General features: G+C 47.3%; 1 non-coding gene across 1 annotated transcript; it reads right to left on the bottom strand.

The window, feature by feature from the left end:
- Window positions 1-13,769: 13,769 nt before the first annotated feature.
- Window positions 13,770-13,876, bottom strand: LOC131305768 (small nucleolar RNA R71). Its single transcript, XR_009193327.1, has one exon. It is a non-coding gene; the product is annotated as a small nucleolar RNA R71 (small nucleolar RNA).
- Window positions 13,877-14,443: the final 567 nt, after the last annotated feature.

Raw genomic sequence — 14,443 nt, forward strand, 5'->3', positions numbered from 1 at the left:
AAGTATCTGTTTGAGAAACCAGCTCTCACTGGTAAGTTAGCACGTTGGTTGCTCCTCTTGGCAGAATTCGATCTCGAATACGTCACGAGAAAGTCGGTAAAAGGGCGAGCCATTGCTGAATTTTTGGCTGATCACCCTGTGGATGGATCGGAGGATGCAGATTTCGTGTTCCCGGATGAGGAAGTGCTAACAGTTGTCGAAGACATTTGGACTCTTTACTTTGATGGGGCAGCCAATCAGAGAGGGTTTGGGATCGGGATCTTGCTAGTTGCCCCTGACGATTCTCATATTCCGCTTGCATTCAAACTTAACTTCGATGTTACAAACAACCAAGCTGAATATGAGGCCTGTATTGTGGGTATGGAGGCTGCACTCACACTCAGCGTTGAAAGGCTCGAAGTCATCGGGGACTCTAATCTCGTTGTATCTCAAGCCAATGGGGACTGGAAGGTGCGTGAAGAAGGGTTGAAGCCTTACCATCAGGATTTGGAAGGACTAATTCCTCGCTTCAACAAAGTGACTTTCACCCACATTCTCCGTTTGAAGAACCGATTTGCCGATGCACTTGTGACTTTGGCTTCCATGGTTGAGTTACCTTTGGGAGTCAAACTTCGTCCAGTCTTAATCGAACAGTAGGACTGCCCCGTTTATCAATATATCAACGCCATCGATGATGTTGATGATGGCCTACCCTGGTACCATGACATATGGAACTTCGTCGAGAGTGGCTTGTATCCGGCCGAGGCCTCTAAAAAGGATCAGACTGCGTTGCGGAGGATAGCTGCCCAGTACATCATTTGTGGGGGAAAGTTATATAGGAGATCTCATTGCGGAATGCACAAGCTCTGCATCAACGGTACCGAGGCTGTCAGAATCATGAAGAAAATCCACGAAGGGGTCTGTGGCCCTCATATGAGCGGCATCATGCTCGCTAGGAAGATCTTGCGCCAAGGCTATTTCTGGTCTACCATGGAATCTCAGTGTGTGGATTATGTGCGGCGATGTCACAAGTGCCAAATCCATGCTAATCTAATGCATGTTCCACCCTCTAACCTATTTGGCATGGCTTCGCCTTAGCCTTTCTCTGTATGGGGTATCGACGTCATCGGCATGGTTAGACCGTCTGCTTCGAATGGTCATAGGTTTATCCTTGTGGTGATAGATTATTTTACCAAATGGGTGGAGGCCGAATCTTATAAAACCCTGACCACGGTTGAAGTTGCTCATTTCATCAGGAAAAACATCATCTACCGGTATGGGGTTCCACAAGCATTCGTATCAGACAATGGGAATCATTTCAAAGGCAAGGTCCTGGAGCTCTTCGAAGAATTCAATATCCAAATCCATCATTCGACGGTCTATCGCCCTCAAACGAATGGAGCAGTTGAAGCAGCCAACAAGAATGTCGAGACAATCATCAAAAAGTCCGCGGAGTCCGCCAGGGACTGGCATGAGCAACTGCCTCTGGCTCTTTGGGGTTATCGAACGTCGGTCTGAACATCAACGAGCGCAACCCCCTATTCCTTGGTCTATGGGATGGAAGCAGTTCTCCCTATAGAGCTCGAAGTGCCATCTTTGAGGATCATGGTAGAATCAGAACTCTCGGAATCTGAATGGCTAAGTGGAAGATTTGTTGAACTCATGCTTTTTGATGAGAGGAGGCTTCGGGCTTTGTATCATGTTCAGGGGTATCAATGGAGAATCGCCCGAGCATTCAACAAAAGAGTGAAGTCTAGAGACTTGGTCGAAGGGGACATGGTCACAAAGGAGATTCGGGCGCCAGTTTTTGACCTCCGCGGCAAATTCCGACCTAAGAGTTCCAGACCTTACATCATCAAGACCATTCTTTCTAGGGGAGCGGCTCAGCTCATTGATCTCGAAGGCAACGAATTCAACACTCTGGTTAACCTGGATCAACTCAAACGATACTATCCCTGAGAGAAGCTCGTTGGGCCGGAAACCACAAGGGTGGGCGGTTCCAAGCAAAAATTAGAGCAAGCCTGCTAGACCGAAAACCTGAGAAGGCGGTTTAGGCAAAAATAAATAGGCATCAATCAAAGCTCGGTAGGCTGAAAACCCGAAGTGGCGGCGCTAGGCAAAATTTAGAGCGTAAAAGGAGAGCTGAAATACTCGAGTGAACCTTAGCCTGAACTACGTGCTGACCTGATTCCTTGAAAAGGGATACGTAGGCAATCTCTCTGTGAGATTCGGTCACAATCAATCAACTTGATCCACGGTTTCCTATTACCAAAAGTTAACTCGATACTTGAGTGATGCAGCGGTTCAACACTTGAATCAAAAGGGGAAAACTCTCAAACTTAAATTTTTATTTAAATTATAACTTTTATTACACAGGCTGAGCAGTCTTTAAAAGATTTAAGCATAAAAACAGAATAAAGTGCTCGAGGCCTTAACAGGCTCACGGTTTATTCTAGATCATCAGGATCCGTCAGAAGTCAGTCGTCGTTTTGCCTGCTTGCAATTTTCCTTCTTAGCCATACTTGATATCGGTGCATAAGTTCTGTGCTGAAATCTGGGTCAGCTCCTCCGAGTTGCCTCAGACCCCAATTGTGCTCATATCCTCTCAAATTTCGGGCAGTGAAAGCAGGGATTTGGAAGTCTTCAATTCCAGCTCGGTGGAGCCCTTGGCTCATTCCTAACTGACGAAGGATGTGTCCGGGGATATAGAATGTGAAAGCGGTCAGTCCGGCTATCACTACTCTCTCGAAACCTGCAGAACTCAGGGCCATGTCTGGAATGTTTAGGGCTTCGTGCCGCCATATGATTTCGTTCGGCAGCATTTCCCTCATGAATGTGTACCATTGATGCACAGACATTTCCGGGTAGATCATGCCCCGCTGATGCATTCGACCGGGCAGATGAGGCCAATTTGCTTTCGGTGCTGTAAGCAATCCCAATTTGTCAGACAGCCAGAGCTGCATGAGTGGAAAAACAAGTGAGAAGTTATGTAAAACTTGAGAGGAAAGACAAGTGAGCAGCTTCGATATAACCTTAGCAGAGAGATGAGGTAAAAATGGAACGTGAGAAAACCAAAAAAAGGTGAGCTGAGTGAGAGTTAACCTGCAGTAGGAGTGGACTACCACCGAACACATCTGTTTGGCCGGTAGAAACCAAATCCAAACCTATGAGTGTCTCTGCCAGAACCAATGGCACCACATTTCTTCGGGCGCCCATTTGAGCTGCAACGCTCACCAGCATGGGTTGACTCCCAAAGGCTGTGAGCCACGGGATTGCCAGAGCAAATCGACGTCGAGCCTGCACGGCTATACCCTCTACGTCCCCCTCGGGCCCATACCACTCCATTAGGCGCATGATGTTGATCTGCTCTTCGGTTAGCAAATTTTCGGCCGCTCCCCTGGTAATGTCAAGACTTGACTGTAGGAGCTTTGGTATACTTTTCCTATAAGGCGGCACGACAATCACGCTCGAGGCGACTCCCTGGAGGTATGCTTGGAATTCCTCCACGGTTGGGCACAGCTCATTAACCCCAAACCTGAACACGTGAACCTCTGGGTCCCAGAATTGTAGGGCTGCCCTCAAAAATTCAAGACGAACCCTCACATTGCGAAGAAAATGGAATGCGGCAAGCCCGTGAAACTGGAATGACAGCCAATCTCCAGCAACAAAGGCTGTGAGCCACGGGCTAATCAAGACCGGAAGGTTATTTGCCATTTTGCTTCTCGTGGGACTCTCAAACTGTGGGAGGAATGCTTTCCATTAGCAAAGCATTGGCCTCTTTATACACAGAATACATGAACTGTTCTCCTTTCCCAGTGCAAATATCCATACAATGTGGCATCCTCTTCTCCAAAGTGAAGGCATCTCTGCACTGCCCCTGAAGTACTCTGAGCAGTTAAAGGGTGATGACAAGGCTTGGTCATCCTAAAAATCTGAAATGGTCAAATAAAGGTGGCCTGGCACGGTCCAACCATCGCGCGATGATCTCATTCCATTGCGCGAGTGAGCAGCATCCACTTCATCGCGCGATAGACTCACTCCCTTGCGCGATGGTTTAGCCTGTAAATTGATAGATTACACCAGCTACTGTCCAATTTTGGTCGCTTCCTGTTCCAAGGGTTCTTTTGCAACTTTTATGGTTCCAGCAAGTCACTATGAGCATATGCAATCGTATCCAAGCATCAGATTCGAGATATCGCGTTTAACGAAGTTTTTGAACCCTCGGCGGCCCGTTTCAAGTCCAAATAACCATTTCGGGGGTTTGAAACTCAGTTCAAAGGTTCGTGCTCTTTTCTCTCAGGTCGTATAGGTCATGGTGACCTAATGTGACTGTACGGAGGTGTCGGTTTCAGTCCAGGACATGATAGAGCCATGTTTTTCCATCTCGTGTCCGTTTTGTGTCCTTCGTAACGTTTTCAGTCAAGTTTGCGTTTTGGGATGCGATTCTCGATTTTGTCAGCTCTCGTAGGTCATTTTGCATATACGTGACCTTACGGAAGCGTCATTTTCATCCAAGATAGAGTATTTTGAGTTTTGACTTGTGAATGTCTAATATTTCATTCCCTTGTATCCTCGTGTCCTGGCTGTATCCTAAGATACATTCTTGTTTTCCTTCTGAGCTAGTTCTGTCTGTACATATACATGTATTTGTGAGCAGTCTCAGTACGTTATCAATGCAAGCATGGTATTAGTGACAAACGCTTATTTACTCTAATTCATTACAAGAGTAAAATAAGCCAAAAATGCAAATTTTATAGCTAAGCCATAATCTATCTATGTCAAAGTAAAGAAGACTACTGTGCGTGCGGCACTTCGGCCACTCAAAAGTCATCATGTCAACTCGGGCACACTCGTCCATCAAGTCAAAAGGGCACGCAGGCCTCAAAAACGTCTATCAAAGTATCAGCTGAGGCACTCTAGCCTTCTATCTATCTACGCGGGCACGCAGGCCCAAAAAAACAAAAATCAAAAGTGCAGAAAGTGAAATGAGGCTTCTTAGTAACCCTCAGTCTTCTCCGAACCAGTCGCCATCTCCGTCGTCATCATCGTCGTCCCTCTCTTTGGGATCCTGTCTAAAACCAGGATCGTCCGCTGAGTCGTCAGAACCGCTGTTGTCGGACGCCTCCTCGTCTTCTTCTCCCTCTTCTTCTTCCTCTTCCTCCTTTTCCCCTTCCTCCTCGGAGTCCTCGGGCAAGATCAGCCGCTTCTTGCAGACAGGCTCATCTTGCGAGGGTCTTTGGCGCATCTTCAATTGGTACCTCTCCTCAGCGCGCCGCGGCCTCTCGGGCCACCTCCTCACTCGCAGCAGGTGGCTGTACGCCTCGCGTCTATGGTCTAGTAGTGGGTGGAGGAGCAGGAGTCCTAGTTGCTAGCTTCTTTTGTGGAGGTTCTCTGGCGCTTTTCCTCCTAGGAGCCGCCCGTCCCTGTGCCTGCATTATAAATTTTTGCACATTTAGTATACGTTCTATGTATTATATGTTTGCAAGCAGGTAAGATCAATTTCAAAGTCAACGGCAATTAAAGTATACTATGTATCAAGCAAAGCATGCATATGTCAAGTATCGAATACAGGAATGTATCATTTTTTTGAAAGATATACTTTAGGTCTCTGGGCCGCCGGTGGTGGGTAGCACAAGTCCAAAGGCAAGCCACTTGCCGCTTGCCTTATCACATTCTCCAGTGCAAGCATACGCCGAATAGCCTTGTTCACCCACTCATTGGGCACCTACAAGAATAATTTGAACATAAGCAACTGGGCAATGTTTCAAAATTTTATGGAAGTACAATAATACAGGCTACAATGTCTTACCGGCACAGTAACGGGCGCTGGCTCAACTCTAGCAGGGGCTAGGTGTAGCTAAGTTGGATTGCCCTGAGAGTCTACCACTGCTATCTGCCACGTCAACTCTGGTGGCCCACCTATCACTGGTCCACTCGGACCCCGTCTCACGCGACTCTCACCACTACTTTGCCTCACAGTAATGGCTCTCCTCTCCTCAGCAGCTCCACGAGCTTGACTCCGGACCTCCCTGAACTCTCGCACCCTCAGCGGCCCCGCCAAGCGCTCTCTCTGGTAAACCGCATAGTCCATGCCAGGACGCAGGTAGCGTGTCAAGTCGGTGTCGGGCCGTGTAAAGATCTCTAACTCGGCCAACGTGTATTCCCCTATGTGTGAGGCCCGTGGTGGAAGCAGTCTGGGCACCTGGAACCCTGCATAGCCAAGTGATTGGCGTGTCACTTGGTCACCCAAGTACCACTGCCAACCAAAGGCTAACTCCAGCAGCACCCTGCTCGCTGTCACAACCCTGCTCTTGGCCAGGTATTCAGGCTCTGGCTCTGCCACCCTCTAAGGATCCCACTCTACCTGCACAAGCAAGCAATGCAAGTATCGGTCAGCGACAACATTAAAGCAATAAAAATGGATGCATATTTCTGTTTGATAAAGTCATGTCATACTTGTGAGGGTCGGAGCTCGTCTAGGTATATCCTGAAGTCATTCAGGTCACCTCTCCCTCTCTTCTCTCCCATGTTCTTCTTGCTCCAGATATGAGCACATGGGAGGATCCCCAAGTCTAGGCTCTTCGTCACTGGATTACACATGTTTAAAATCTCATAGGCCCAGAGCTGCACAGTTATCAAGAGATCAAATCGTCAGTACAACGCAGAAATATTATTAAGCAGATTATGTACTCAAGTGGATAAGTGTACATTGGAAATGTGCTTTACTCTATTATAATCATACCTCCCAAATCCGCCAGTACCCAGCAGTGCTCATCTCTGTCCTCGACGAGTCCCCCATAAAGCCATAAGCTGCGCCAAGTGCAGCTCCTCCCCAGTCAAAGCGTGAGGCTGTCCTCAAATCTCTCAGTGCAGGCAAGTACGATAGGTGGACCTTGCTACGCCTATTCGGGTACAGGGTAGCGCCAAAAAGGTACAACAGGTACGCCCGGGCCATCTGCTCCGCCTCCCGCTCAGTCGTCACCTTCTTTTCGAGGTATCTGGTAAACTGTCCATATCTCGCCATCCCCTCCTCAACCTTGGGCACCTCTCCCAAGAACCATTCCAAGGCTACCTCGTCCTCTTGAATGCCCGAGTCAAACGGGATAAGATCACCCCCAACCCTCAGGCTAGTGATTGCCGCAAAGTCAATAGGCGTCACCGTCATCTCCCCGAGCGGTAGGTGAAAGGTGTTGGTGGTATCCCTTCACCTCTCTGCAAGTGCAACCAGGACAGCATGGTCATTTCTAACCGGAGTAAGGGTCTGTATGAACTCCCCGAAGCCTGCCTCATCTACCAATTGCCTCACCCTCTCAGGCAAACTCTGGTACAACACCAGAGAACTACATGCACCCCCGAAGCCTCGAATATCTCTCTGCCTCGCTCTCTCCTGCATCAGACATTGGAACAAGCAATAGGAAACAAATCAACATACAAAACTTTCATTTTCAAGTTCTAGGTAATCAATGCAGTCCGGCAACAGATGGTTGGTTCAAGTTATCATGTTTCATGCTTGACATTCAATATGAAGCTATGGTTTTGCCATTTGAGTCTACTTCAAGGATTATCTTACATCTTTCGATATTCGAATACAGACATTGTATTTTAAATTGCAATTGCAAAAGGAAAAGGGGGATTTTCGAAAGTCTACCTCAGACCAGTTGCTCGAAATATGGGTCTCAAGGTCTCTCAGGACAAGCTCAGAGTCGTACTCCGACTGCCGTGGCTTGTATGCTGCAAGACCCGATGGTACAAACAAGTGTGGAACTGGTGGCTTGTACTCCTCTGCTGAAAACGGAGCACGAGTCAAACTCTCCGCCTCAGACACCGCTGTCACCCTAGGCCCATGTACCCTGGCTCCAATCCTCTCCTCGGTCTCTGCGTCCCTCAGAGCCTCCTCCTCAGCGGGTCTCGCCCTCTCGGCCCTCGCCGCGACCTCTGAGGCGGCTATCACCCGCTCTCGCTCCTCTTGAGCCTCCAAAACAGCAGCCCCAATCATGGGATCCTCCTTGAGGAGCCGGGCTAGTCTCTCCTCGCTCAGAAACTCTGCAAGATCCTGTCTTGTGATCGGTCTATGGCCCGACGATGTTGCTGCTGGCCGGAACAGTACCTCCTCCTCAGGAACCTTTGTGGCACCTTCCTCCTCGCTTACCACGCCCTTGCCTTTTGCCAGATCCCTCGACGGAATCTCACTCGGCCCAGCATCCCTATCATCGGCACCTCTGCTGCCCGCACCCTCGGAACTACCACCGAGCCAATCACGATCTCGCTCTGGTCCAGTTGCTCGACTCCAGCCCTCACGGCCCCGACCTCCTCCGTCGCGCGACGATCTAACTCTGTCGCGCAATGCTCGACGCCACCACTAACCTCCTGCATGCGGCCCTGTTCGCCATCGCCGCCGCCCATTACCTCTGCACTGGTACTTGCGACAGCCCCCGCTGGTGGCTGATCCCTTGTTTCAACCTCCATTGGTCCTCCCTCGTCCTCCGGACAATCAACTACTTCTCCACTACCCCCGTTGACGCCGTGGTCCGCCATGAGTGTTGGTACGTGTGTGGATTTCTTGGTTTTGGAATAAAATCAAGGGTTTGGAAGAGGAGTTTTGAGAGAGAATGGAGTTAGGGGGAGTTTGAAACTGCCGTGAGCGGTTTCAGAACATCCTCATCGATTAAAAGGAAGAAGGCAGCCATGGGCCCGATCTGGGCTTGTTTCAGACCCAAACCCTAACTAGAAACCATCGCGCGATGGTGTGGCTTCCTCGCGCAATGGTCCACTTCGGCCGCTCACCAGGTTGAGCCTCTGGTTCAGGCCCGATCTTATGTATCGCCTTAATAATGGCCTAGGAGTCTTACTCAGGCCTTGCAATTGATTTTAGGATCCCTTCGAGATGTCCTTTATATCCCCAGCAGTGGTCTGCCCCACCCAATTTCAACTCAGCGACGATCCATCCGTCCAAATTCAACTCAAGCGACAATCCATCTGTCCAATTTCAAATCAGCGACGATCCATCCGTCCAGATTCAACTCAAGCGACGATCCATCCGTCTGAATTCAAATCAGCGACGATCCATCCGTCCAAATTCAACTCAAGCGACGATCCATCCGTCCAATTTCTAATCAGCGACGATCCATCTGTCCGAATTCAAATCAGCGACGATCCATCCGTCCAAATTCAACTCAAGCGACATCCATCCGTCCAATTTCAAATCAGCAATGGTCCATCCGTCCTAATTCAACTCAAGCGACGATCCATCCGTCCAATTTCAAATCAGCAACGGTCCATCCGTCCAATTTCAAATCAGCAACGGTCCATCCGTCCATTTTCAAATCAGCGACGGTCCATCCATCCATTTTCAAATCAGCGACGATCCATCCGTCCGAATTCAAATCAGCGACGATCCATCCGTTCGTATTCAAATCAGCGACAATCCATCCGTCCGAATTCAAATCAGCGACGATCCATCTGTCCGAATCCAAATCAGTGATCGATCTGCTCTCCAATCCCTTGGTGCACGGTATTTGTATATACTTGCTTGCATTTTTTCGTTTAATCAGCTTTTGGGTAAATTGGATGGGTGTCTAGAAATCTTTGACGTTACCCGTACCAGCCAATGGTGCTCCTCGTGCCGTCAAAGAGGGACTACTGTAGACACCCCAATCTGATTTCCTGATCGTTTTATTTCATTTTTCGGTTGCTTGTTTCCCCGATGATGATTCAAGTCGAAAACAGTGTTGAGAGAATGAAATGGCTTGAGCTTGGTGTGTGTGGAACCTTTCTTTAACCCTAAAGACCCTTAAAATCAAACCCTGACCTCAGTTTTGACAATCGCGCGACCCACTGGAACCCTCGCGCGATGATTCACTTGCTAGGTGGTGGTCAAAGTCAAAGTTTTGACTGATTGACCTTCGCAGGGCTAGTTGAACACTCGCGCGATGGTACCCGTCCCTCGCGCAATGGTTGACACCTGTTGTTTTCACCTTTTTCCAGCTGGATTGCGTGATGATCAGGGGTCTATGGGCCTGTGTAACCCCGTTTCGTCGACTGAACAGCATTCTGCAGGGTTGCCCTTGCACCACCTCTCCCCCATTCTCCCATCACCTTTGGCACCCCACTTCTCCACCAAGTAATTGCAACTAGCCTTGTTGGCTAGTTGCATTGCCTTGCTTAGCCACCAACCAACACTTCTTTCTATAAGTACCCCCCCATGATCCATTTTTCAAGGGGTTACCAAAATTTTCAAAGAAGAAGAAGGAAATACAAGCCCAAGCACTCCATACTTCACCCATTCCCACACAATCACTGTCCAAGCCACACCAACTCATTCAAGCCATTTTTAAGGCACTCAAGCAAAGGTATAATACCTTTATGTTTACTGTTTCGACCCCTGAGGGGGGCTGGCAGGGCCAAGGCTGGTAATCAATACCAGTTCTGGTCCTAAAACCAGCAAAGTCACAAGTTACCGTGGACAAGCACTCCCACGCGCGAGGTACCCACTGCATCGCGCGACTGTTCTAGTCAGCATGATATGGTTCTCGCGGGGATGGGATCCTTGTCCTTGTTCATTTACAATCTTATGCTTTCCTATGAAGAATATTTAGGATGTTTCACTGTTATGCATGTTAAAATCTGTGGGTTAGCTTGTTTTTCTTTATTCCTTTACTTGCTTTGGAATGCCCCTGGGTTGCTTCTGAATATGTTACAGAGCTCAGGCATGCAAAGCAATTCCTGGAAGTCCAGTCAGGACACTCGCGCGATGAACTAACTCCATCGCGCGATGGTCATCCTGTTTCCAGTGGTTGCCCTTGCATCAGCAGTTAAGATCCAGGCCTTCGCTTTAACATCCCCGTTGTTTAGGGATTGCATCTTATTTCTGATTAAGTCTTGTTTGTAATAATCATCTACTTTCAGTATACATAAACTGCTTGGTTTGTCCTGGGTGTGCACTGGTCCATTCCAGAGCCCAGAAGGAGATAAAATCTAACCTGTTGGTAGGATGGCAACACTGGCGCGTTGGATTGGGAGTGTCGCGCGACGGTCAAACTTTCATGTGCAAACCTCCATGCATGCAAGCTGGCCATTGTTCATGATAAACTCAAGCCAAGGCACTATTTTGGGCATCCGATATCAGTATTAGGTTTTATCTCATTTATTTCTTGTTATTTCTTCCATCCATGCTATTATCCATCACATTCTGCAAAATGTTACAGTTTTAATTCCCGATTAACTGTTCCCCCGCCCTAATTGGCTAAAAATTGATTAATAAAACAGAATCGCAAACAAACATCTTTCGCAAATGCCTTAGTAGAGACCGATCTCCGGATTGGGCGAGAGGGTTGCCACAAAACCCTTCCCCTCTCGTAACCTGGCTCCCGAACCCAGATATGGTTATGACGGACTGGTACCTTAACTTTTTCAAATCAAATAGCGTGGCAAGTGCTTCGAAATATGGTTCTTTGGGTGTCGAACCTTCAAAACCCAAGTGGCGACTCTGTATTTTCGCGAGCGCTTGTCGTCCAGCTTAAAAAGCACTCCCGCGAACCGGCACTCTTCTCTTTTAGGAGGGGAACGGAATCCCTTCCTAGGAAAGAAGAAAAGGGGCACGCATGCCCACATCAACGAAAACGGGGTTCCACAGGTCAGTAGACCCCTGATCATCACAAAATCTAGCTGGAAAAAGGTGAGAGAGACAGGTGTTGACCATCGCGCGAGGGAGTCAATTCGACGCGCGAGGATTGACCAACACCTGGCAGATGTACCACCGCGCGTAAGTTCCAATTCAACGCGCAATGGATAAACTTGAGATCAGGGTTTGACTCAGGGTTTTGGGGTTTAGGATGGGTTCCACTCGCTCCAAGCTCAAACCATTTCATTCTCAAGATTGTTTTTGATCTGATTCATCGTCGGGGAAACAAGAAATCGAAAAAATGAAAAAAATCAATTGGGAGATCCAGATTGGGGTGTCTACAGTGCTCTGCATCAACAAAATCAGAAAAAATCTAAGCACACCAGCCAGTGCTCTGCATCTAACAACATAAGAGTAAATATAAGCACACCAGCCAATGTTTTGCATTTAACAACATAGTAGCAGATATAAGCACACCAGTCACCAGCCAGTTCTCATATTTTTTTAATTTATCTGTATTACTATTAAATTCTGAAGACAGTAAAAATAGATAAGAAAAAAGAGAGAATATACTACCAAATTAAATAGGGTGGGGTCAATATTCCACAGAGGAAAACTGCCTCTTCAGTCTTCAATGCATTCTTTGGTGTAAAGCATCAAAGAAAAGCAGTGGTGCAATGATCCCTCCCCCTGCCACCCAGAACAATTTAATTAAATTAAAATCCTCCTAATCCAACTCCTTCATTTCAAACCCATCTTATCCAAATGGAACCTTAGAGACTCACGCCCACATCACACTGTCTGAAAGTGTGAAGAACGTTACCCAGCCATATCAAAACAAACGTAAATTCCCACCTATTTCCTAAACGAAAAGTATATGTTTTTTTAAAAATTAATCTGGTAATGGAAGTATTTTACCTTCTGTTCGATCTCGGGGACCTTCAAGACTTTCAAATTCACCTCCCTCTTTCTGTATCCCAACGCATACATATCAACAATGACATCAAAAGCAAACATGAGGGACCATAACGCCAATGATGTGGCTATTACCATTGCTACCGCTATCACCACTATACAACCAGAATTGATAAAAGTCGAGCAGTAAACATTATCCTCCACGATTCAGAATTGGTCACTGCTAGTATATTAGCAGATTCCTCACGATTGCAACTTACAAATAAATGGAAATTAAGATACAAATTTGGTCCTCTGTTGTCTTACAGCTCCCTAAGGTATCACAATGCAGGAACTCAGAAAGGTCTTCCTACTCTTTATTTGGATACAACAGAAAGATGACTCCTAAAAGCTAGATGGACATGTTTGGTAATGCAATTCAATTTCACTTGCAAATTTATTCAAAATTACCTCTTTGTTTTCACATATCACTGCATTCATTAGGTGAGTTTGACCTGCTCTATCCGTAGCATCAACCTCTGCCCCTTCCTCAATTAAAAGTTCACACAACTCAGAGTTCCATGTGCTAGCAGCACGAAGCAAAAGGCTGCATCCAACCGAAAGAATGAACATCAATCAATTATTGTGTAGCAGCGGTGCCGTGATATAAAGCGATTCCGTTGACCCACTATGAGTTTTGCTTTTCTTTTTGGCAAATTAGTGTATGTGTCTGGAGTACCCCATTTTTACAATCAAGGGCCATTGATCTTGCATGCTTGGTCATCGGTCTTTGGAACCCGAACTTATTCCACTCAATTTTGACTTGGAAAAGAGCCGTAAGGGTAACAGAAAGACCGACTTAGTCATAATAGCAGATAATGATCCTAATGGAGAGAGGAGGGTTGTGATACCTGACCCCCTCCCTCTCAACTCACACTTCGCCCCCGCGACTTACACTACACCATCTTGTGTGCGACTACCCACGATCACGGCTAACCAGTATGAGATTAAGGCCGGTACACTCCAAATGCTCCCTAAGTTTCAAGGGCAATCTCAAGATGATCCATATCAAGACATCACTGAATTTGAAGCCATTAGTTCCACGCTTTTAATTAATAATTTTCCGATGGATGCATTAAGATTGATTCTGTTTCAATTCTCTCTGGTAGGAAACGCCAGACATTGGCTTACTACTTTGCCAGCCAACTCGATAACATCTTGGGTGGAAATGAGCGCGGCATTCCTTAAGAAATACTTCCTCGTAGGGAAAACGCTCAGACTTCGACAGGAGATCACCACTTTCCGACAAGCTGAGAATGAACAGTTCTATGAGGCTTGGGAGAGATATGGGGATCTCATTCGTAAGTGTCCACACCATGACATCCCTAAGTGGCAATTAGTGCAGAGTTTCTATCATGGGCTACTCCCGCAGAACCATGTGATGGTTGATGCCTCATGTGGAGGCTCTGTGATGAATGAAGAGTATGCCTGGGAGTTGTTTGAGACCATGAGCGACGCATCCCTACAAAATGTCTCTTTTGAGCGGAGAGATAGGTCAGTCACTTCTAGTTCTGATAAGCCACAAGGTATCTGTGAGATTAAACCATCTCATGACCTCCACTCTAAAGTAGAAGCACTGACTAAGAAGGTTGACAAGCTTCTTAGTATGGGCATGGCCACCCCCCAACCTCCACCTTATAAGGAGGCATGTTCTTTATGTGCTAGCCTAGCCCATTATATAACTGAATGCCCCGCAGCACCACAATTCCCTTTGTTTGTGCAGGAACAGGTTAACGCTGCACAAGGGTACAACAATGCACAAGGTTTCTCGTGGAAGACGGAACAATAGGGCAACAATTTTGCCCAGCAGCCTAGGCCATTCAACACTCAGTTCAATCTTGTGGCCTATCACTCACAGAACTTTCAACAAGCACCTTCCCAATCCTTGAG

This window comes from Rhododendron vialii, chromosome 10a (genome assembly GCF_030253575.1).
Source record: "Rhododendron vialii isolate Sample 1 chromosome 10a, ASM3025357v1".
In the NCBI taxonomy this organism is placed as follows: Eukaryota; Viridiplantae; Streptophyta; class Magnoliopsida; order Ericales; family Ericaceae; genus Rhododendron; species Rhododendron vialii.